The 7,801-nt window shown below is 46.2% G+C and overlaps 1 pseudogene; it reads right to left on the reverse strand.

Moving 5' to 3' along the window:
* Window positions 1–5,842: 5,842 nt before the first annotated feature.
* LOC132212686 (glycine cleavage system H protein, mitochondrial-like) lies at window positions 5,843–7,471 on the reverse strand (annotated as a pseudogene).
* Between the last annotated feature and the right edge of the window lie 330 nt (window positions 7,472–7,801).

Raw genomic sequence — 7,801 nt, forward strand, 5'->3', positions numbered from 1 at the left:
GCGTAAGAACCTTCTTCTCCCTGTCTCAAAGTTTCTCAAGCAGAGAATAGCTAGTCTTTGAGATCAATCAGCCTCATATTTTTTGAGTGCCTGTTATGTGTGAGGTACTATGTTTGGGCATTTTATCTGTGGCATTAACCTCTGGTGATCCTCATCATGCCTTCATTCCAAAGATTATTGGGGAGACGGAACATTCTCTTCCATTCTCTGTGTTCAATCTCCCATTATGGTGGTCTCCACCCTAGGAGCCTGGAATATTCTCCTTGGCACTACAGATATAACGACGAGGAACATTTCAATAAGCCCTTCAGTGTGCTTTATTCTGTGCTTTATTCCGCCTTCACCCCTACCTCTTCCTTCTCCAACCATCAACTGTAGATCACTTGTTTTAATTCAGATATTGTTAATTGCTCTTTGGGAGTGCTTCAGCCCTTCTTAGCATTTGTTTTTAAATGACTGCTGCCCCTTTGTAGTTATGTTCCTCATTATCTAGTATAGAATTATCCTTTTTCTTGCCCATTCTCACCTATTACCCCTACCCTGGGATCCTCCAAGGCATATACTCACAAACTAGTCTCCAGTGAAGCACTTTTTCTCTCAAGAGAGTACTGATCCCCTGAACTCTTAAGGCCAGTGCCTCATATCCATCTGTCCTCTGTAATGGTCTCCTATAAAAACTTAAGTTTTGATCAGGAAACATGAAGCTGCCAGAGCCTGTCAGTGATATTCACATGGCCCCTATTACCCAACCACTTCTTGGGCTCTACACTACCCTGTTTCAATCTTCAGGACTTCCTACCAATGGGTCTTGATTTTTATCATCTGAAATATGAAGGACTGGACTGAAGATTATTATATACTAGAGGCCCAGTGCACAAAAATTTGTGTATGGGAGGGAGGGGTCCCTCAGCTAAGCCTGTGCCCTCTAGCAGTCTGGGACCACTCGGGGGATGACCACCTGCTGGCTTAGGCCCACTCCCTGGGAGATTGGGCCTAAGCTGGAAGTCAAACATCCCATCGGCAGCCCAGGAGCCCTTGGGGGATGTCCACTTGCCAGCAGAGAGCAGGCCTAAGCTGTGGTCGGACATCCTTAGCACTGCTGAGGAGGTGGGAGAGGCTCCTACCACCACCTCTGTACTGGCAGCCATCAGCCTGGCTTGTGGCTGAGCAGAGCTCCCCCTGTGGGAGCGCACGGGCCACCAGGGGGCAGCTCCTGTATTGAGCATCTACCCCCTGGTGGTCAGTGTGTGTCATAGTGACCAGTCATTCCCAGTCATTCTGCTGTTAGGGTCAATTTGCATGTTACTCTTTTATTATGTAGGAGTGCCTGGCCAGTCTGGATGAGGGGCTGATGGCTGTTTTCAGGCTGGCTAAGCCCCTTCAGGGTAGGGGCCCCCCCGGGGTACCTGGCAAGCTTGGGTGAGGGGATGATGGCTGTTTGCAGGATAGCCACAGCCCCTTCCGTGTGGGGGTCCCCACTGGGGTGCTTGGCCATCCTGGGTGAGGGGCTGAGGGCTGTTTTCAGGCTGGCCACAGCCCCTTCAGGGTGGGGGGGCGGGTCCTGCTGGGGTGCCTGGCCAGTCTGGGTGAGGGGCTGAGGGCCATTTTCAGGCTGGCTAAGCCCCCCAGTGGGGACCCTCACCCCATGAGGGTGTGGCTAGCCTGGGTGAGGGGGTGATGGCTGTTTGCAGGCTGGCCACAGCCCCCAGCCACCCAAGCTTCCAGTGGAGGCTGGCTGGAAGCAGTTATCTGGGATTTATTTGTCTTCTATAATTGAAACTTTGTTGCATGAGCGGAGGCTACAGCCAGCTCAGGACAGGCAGGAAGCTTGGCTTCCTCCATCGCCCGGGCAATCAAGCCTACTGCTTGTTCCAGCTTTGTGGCTGCCGGCCGCCATCTTGGTTGGGTTAATTTGCATATAGTTGCTCTGATTGGCTGGTGGGCGTGTCTTGGGGCATAACAAAGTTATGATCAATTAGCATCTTTGTCTTTTATTAGTGTAGATTTCCCTGTTTGCTTCCTGGGTGGTCCCTGGCCATAATGGAACTTAAGGAAGCAGCCTAACAGCACCTTACTTTCTGCGTGGGGCACACTATTTTACTGGCCATGAATGTCAGGCACAAGCCCCTGCTGTGTTCATTGTTGGAAAAGGGCCCTCAAGGTGCAGGCACTGGAGGCTGTGTAAAGCTCTGTAAATGCTCAGGCACAGTTAGTCTTTCTGAAGGACAACAATGGTCATCCTTATGGCCCTCTACATCCCACTTTGAATGCCAAGATTTCCCCACTTTTGGAAAACTTGGTCCGAAGGTGTCTTAACTACTTCTTGTTGGCTTATGACTCACAATCATTTTTTTTTTTTTGGAGGCACTTCCTCTTGGTAGAGCTCTGTGAGCAGTGACATGAATGGCTTCTGGGAAGTCTCCTCACATGAGGGTGCACTTGTCCTTGTGGCTGGTGTGTTTTTGACTTTCAGACAATTATTTGGTAATGATCTACCTCCAACTGGGATGATTTCCGCTTGCCACACACACTTAGCAGTTTTCATGGGAATAAAATGAGGGGAAATTCTCAAAGTTCATCCATTCTGAAGGTTACCAGAACAGAGCCTGAGGATTCTGTGGCTCAAATGAAAACGAATTTTCCATATTCTGGGAGGGAAGTTCCCTTTTACCAATGGTATCTCTTCCATGGAGAACATTTTCATGTTCTAAACCACTGCTGAATATATACTTGGATAACTTCTTGGCATTAGGAAAGAAAGGCCTTTGACTTACTCTCTCTACCTTCCCTCTAGTCCTTTGAGCCACATTGTGTGTATCACGGTTCAGATGCTCTTCCCCTTCACTCTTGCCTCCGGAGCTTTGAGGGAATTAGAGTCACATTTATTTAGGCGCATTATGCAGCCACTACTCTGGCTAGAAGATAGAGTGCCAGTGGGGTAGAGTTCAAATATGCATAGGAAATTGCCCATACTCAAGAACTTAGAAGCTGCAACATTAATGTTTTCAGGCTTCTGAAACAGTCCTTTCTTCCAGACTTTCTTGTAGGTCCTTGTTTCTGCTCAGTGGCCTTAGTTGTCACAGACCTGTTCAAAGTTCTCATATCAACTTTTGCACTTTTTCTGGGTTGCCATGGGCACAACCATGATGCTTTTATACATGTGCTCAATGTCCTCAGGTCTTGTTTTTTTCTTCAGATTGGGGTTTGATATTTTTTAATTTTTAAAGTTTGTAGCCTTGTGTTTTTTTATTATAAGGCTAAAACATTACCATTTGGAGAGATCAGAAAATACAGATGAGCAAAAAATAAAATATTGACACCTATGTGTATGTCTTTCTAAGCCTTTGTCCTCTCTCTTTAATGGTATTTCTCCAGAATTTTAGTGCACATCAACTACTGTTTGGTAGAAATGTGATCACAACCATTTATCCAACCATTATCATTCTCCATAGAAGGTACCTTGGGCATCTCACTTAAACTGTCTGTGTTCAGTGTCTTGCTCCATTCACCCGCGGCTCAGCATTACCAAAGTCCTATTATCAGGGACATCACCATCTAATCAGCTCTTTAAGTCTGAGCCACCTGAGTGCAGTCGGAGTCAGACTGATAGCCTCTGCTCCAATGAGGCTATCAAGTTTTGCAATTCTATGTCACAAACATCTCTGGAGTTTACTCGGCATCCTTATTTTTAGCCTCTTTTTAAGCCTTCACTAAATCTCACCTGGATGACCTTGACTCCAGCCCCTACTCCAAGCTACCCAGTTTTCACACCCTGTCAGAGTTATTTTTCTAAGGTGCAGATATGATCCAGATATTCCTCTGCTTAAAACACTTCACAGGCTCCCCATTGTTTACAGAATAAAAATCCAGACTCCTTAGCAAAGCCTTTAATGATGTGACTCCTGAATTGCTTTCCTTTCTTACCTCTTGTTCCATCACCCCTCATTCCGTGAACTTTGGACCCACACTTACCACACCATGTCTCCAGATTTTTGTGCCTTCTGTTCCCTTTCATTGGGATGCTCTCTACCTTTGTCCACCCTAGGCTAACTTCCATGTGCCCTTCTGCAGTCACCATCCCTCAGCTACCCAGACCCCTTCTTGGTCTATCATTTATGTGACTATCTTCTTCACCCGGCTTGTAGCCCATTCTGCTGGAGGTGGCCAAGTGACTTAGTGATTCACTCAGTAAGAGAAACAGACCAGGTTATTTTAGCCATTGCTAGCAAAAGCAGGAGGCTCTCAGACAGAGTGAACACAGGGCCCTGCATCACCAGAATGCAGGTGAATGGCCATCACCCTTTTCTAGGTATCCTCAGGCTGTGTACTAGGCTTTATGACCTTATGAAAAGCCATTGCCTTGTTCCAAAAAGAGTTTAAGGTGTCACGCAGAAATGAGGTACTATAACAGAATGAGGTATACATGAAATTTAAAAAAGAATATTTAAAGAACTTGTGCCAAAGGGAAAACAAAGGTTATAGTAACCTGAAACCAAGAGATACCGCTTGGTAGAATGAATACTGCTGCCTCATTATAGATTTACTTGAGGGAAGCCACATACAGGGGTGGGCAAAAGCAGGTTTATAGTTGTTTGTATGGAAAAAGTCATGCTGGTTATCCTATCTAATCATAGACAAACAGGGTAATTGACTGCACCTTCGCTACACCTCCCATTGGCTAATCAGCGTGATATGCAAACTAACCGCCAACAAAGATGGTGGTTAATTTGCATACATAGGCACGAAGCAGCGGAGTGAAGACTGAAGGCGGCTCTGGCTGGAGCAGTGAAGACTGAAGGCGGCTCCGGCCAGAGGGAAGGCCTGGGTCCCGGGTGCCAGAGGAAAACCGATGCCGGCAGCCAGGGGGAGGGAAGGTGTATTGCACAATTCATGCAACAGGCCTCTAGTGATTATTATAATAGCTTTATGAACTCAGAAGAATGTCACATGGCACAGTGCACTTAGGTACAATCTCGTAAGTGCTCAGATTGGTGGCCTCAATTATATGTGTTTGAAATCTGCTTGCCATATTCAAGCACACTTCAGCACAGAGTTCTTTGTCATCAATTTCTTTTCCTTTTCTTTTTTTGAAATGAAGAGGTCGAATGTTTTTGTTATTAAATTTTCTTATTTTCCTGCACGGCTGCTGCTTCACTGTATAAAAATAGCACCAGCAAACTCAGCATATTGCAAAATTAAGGTGGTATTGTTCGTCATCTGATACCGACAACTAACAGAAACTTTTCTCCTCTGCCAGTTATTTCCAATGGAAATATCATTAAGCATTTTGATCCAAATCCAGAGACTGATGTAAGCAAGGTACAATATTATATAAGGCTCAAGAGAACAATATTACCCTCAAAATACCTAATTTTTATAACTAGATTTTACCACAGATAATTTCAGGAATTCTCGATACTATAATTATAGTCCAGCTTCAAAATCATAGGGTGTTGTGGAAAAGATGAATGTTGTGTTTATCTGCAATCATTAAGAAGTTAAAGGGCATTTTCTTCCAATAGCATTGTTGCAGGGTTTTTTCCATTGGTATTACTAAAAATTGCTATTTCAGATCTTCTATCCAGACCTGGCCAGTGGGCTCAGTGGTTGGATCATCAGCCTGCACACTCGATACCCAGTCAAGGGCACATAGCTTGGTAGCAGGTTCATTCCCATGTGTAGGAGGCATCTAATTGATGTCTCTCGCATATCAATGTTTCTCTCTCTCTAAAAAAAAATCAATGGGTTAACAACAATAACAACAAAATTCTTCTATCCACCACTAGTTTAAGACAACTATGCTTGGTCAAGTTGTTTCATACTTTATTTAGGGATTCCATTTTCACTCCTCAATAGCTTTTATGTATTTCTCATACGCCTCTTCACTCATTGGTGCATTTAATTCTGAAGGGCCACTCAGTGTCATCTTGATCAGCCAACCATCTTCCCAACAAGATTTGTTGACAAGTCCTGAATTTTCTGCAAGAGCTTCATTAATTTCAGTAACTTCTCCTGACAGAGGAAAATAGAGTTCACTAGCAGCTTTCACACTTTACAAAGCACCAAACACATCTTGTTTGCTCAATTGTGTCCAAGTTTCAGGCTGACGACACTAAGTAATATCTCCCACAGTTTCCTGTGCAGAATTGCTGATTCCCACTATCCTCATCCCATTGCCTGTGAATTTACCCACGGAGGGCACACTGGGGCCGGTGTGCAATGTCCAGACAGCACCTGCTCTCAGGTCTCAGGGCCTCGGTGCCCAAGGCGAGGCGGGTGCCCACGTGGTGTGCAGGCTGCAGGCCATGGCCAGCACTCTCAGCGCCACTCAGATCACCGTGTTTACAGGAGTGCCACTCTCATCAATCTCCTGACTTGCTTCTCCAGGGCAGTGAATCACATGGTGGCAGGCACTGCTGTCCCACGTAAAAGAGGGAAATGTGATCATCGCCACAGACCTGGACAGAGACCCTTTAGGAAGAGTCTGAGATGTTAATCTTAACCAAGTTTCATAGCTGTCAGTTAGATGGAGCTGGGCCTGGTAGGAGGAGAAGTTGGAGGGATTTGTCCTGGGTCCTCAAAACCTCTTAGGTGCTTGGGTGTTTCTTGTTGAGTGGGTGGTTTTCCCATGCTCTGCAGTCTCCTATGCCTAGACTTGAGTTATTCCTGGACCTATATTTTGTCCTGGTTGCAAAAGCTCCACCTGGTGTCTTCTGAGCCTGAGTCCTCTTTCCCATGATCTGGTTTCGGTCATCTTGCGGGGGACATAGAAATTAGAGCCAAACTTGGAGTGGATTTCATTTATTCAACAGTCCACTCCTTGCCAGTGACTGTCATCTATACCAAAGATGGCATAAAGGGTACATGTGGAAAGAAAAGCCTGAGTAGGCATTGTGCCTGAGTAGCTGTGTATACACATATCTTTCTCTGTGGTAACTTCATTCCAGTCTTCTCATGGTACAAAGATAGAAACCAAACCCCAAAAGGCAGTGCTGATCCACGAGTGGGAGGTTTCCTCTTGGGCTTGTGTGTATCCTTTATGATTATACAGGAACTTGCAGGTCTCTGGGATTCCAGACCCAGTATGTGAACCAGCTGGCCCTCATGCCAGGCAGACGGGTTCTCACTGGTGGGTGGCGCAGGTATTGGGGGAACCCCATGGAGCCTCCTGCTGATGGACCTCCCTGCTTGCTCTGTCTAGGGCTTGTGGGCCCACGTGGAGGGTTTCATCTTGCTCCTGGTGCCTTTGTTTCTTGCTCACAAAGTAGGCAGCTCCCTCATCCATGGAATGAAGATGGAGATAGTGACTTTGGTTCTTATAAAAGAGGACCTCACTGAGGATTGGCTTCTCCCAGGATGATCTGGTATTTTCACCCTTTGTGAGGGCAGTGGGTAGTCTGAATGGAGATGTTTCCATCCTGGCATGACTGGTATGGCTGTTGGATGTTGGTGAAGGTGTGGTGACTAGCATGGTACCCCTTCCATTTCAGAGCACTCCCTGCTCTATTTTGGCTCAAGTACTTAGCAGTGACACGTTGTGAAGACTCTCCCAGTTATAATAGGCACTTAGACATGAGCAGAGCGAGGATTATGGGCCAGATACAGAAGGCCACCAAGGCAGAAAGCCTGCATGCCTAGCAGCCAGCAAAACTGGAAAACAAGGACCTCCTCCCCAGGGTGACCTTTCTTCCCCTGGGATGTGGTTGGTCATGCAGTTTAACCTCCTGACCTTTCATGTTGCTGGTCATGTGGCTCAGGCCATCCCCTGACCTTTCCTCCCTGGCATATTGCTAGTCATATA

This window comes from Myotis daubentonii, chromosome 11 (assembly GCF_963259705.1).
Source record: "Myotis daubentonii chromosome 11, mMyoDau2.1, whole genome shotgun sequence".
Taxonomy (NCBI): Eukaryota; Metazoa; Chordata; class Mammalia; order Chiroptera; family Vespertilionidae; genus Myotis; species Myotis daubentonii.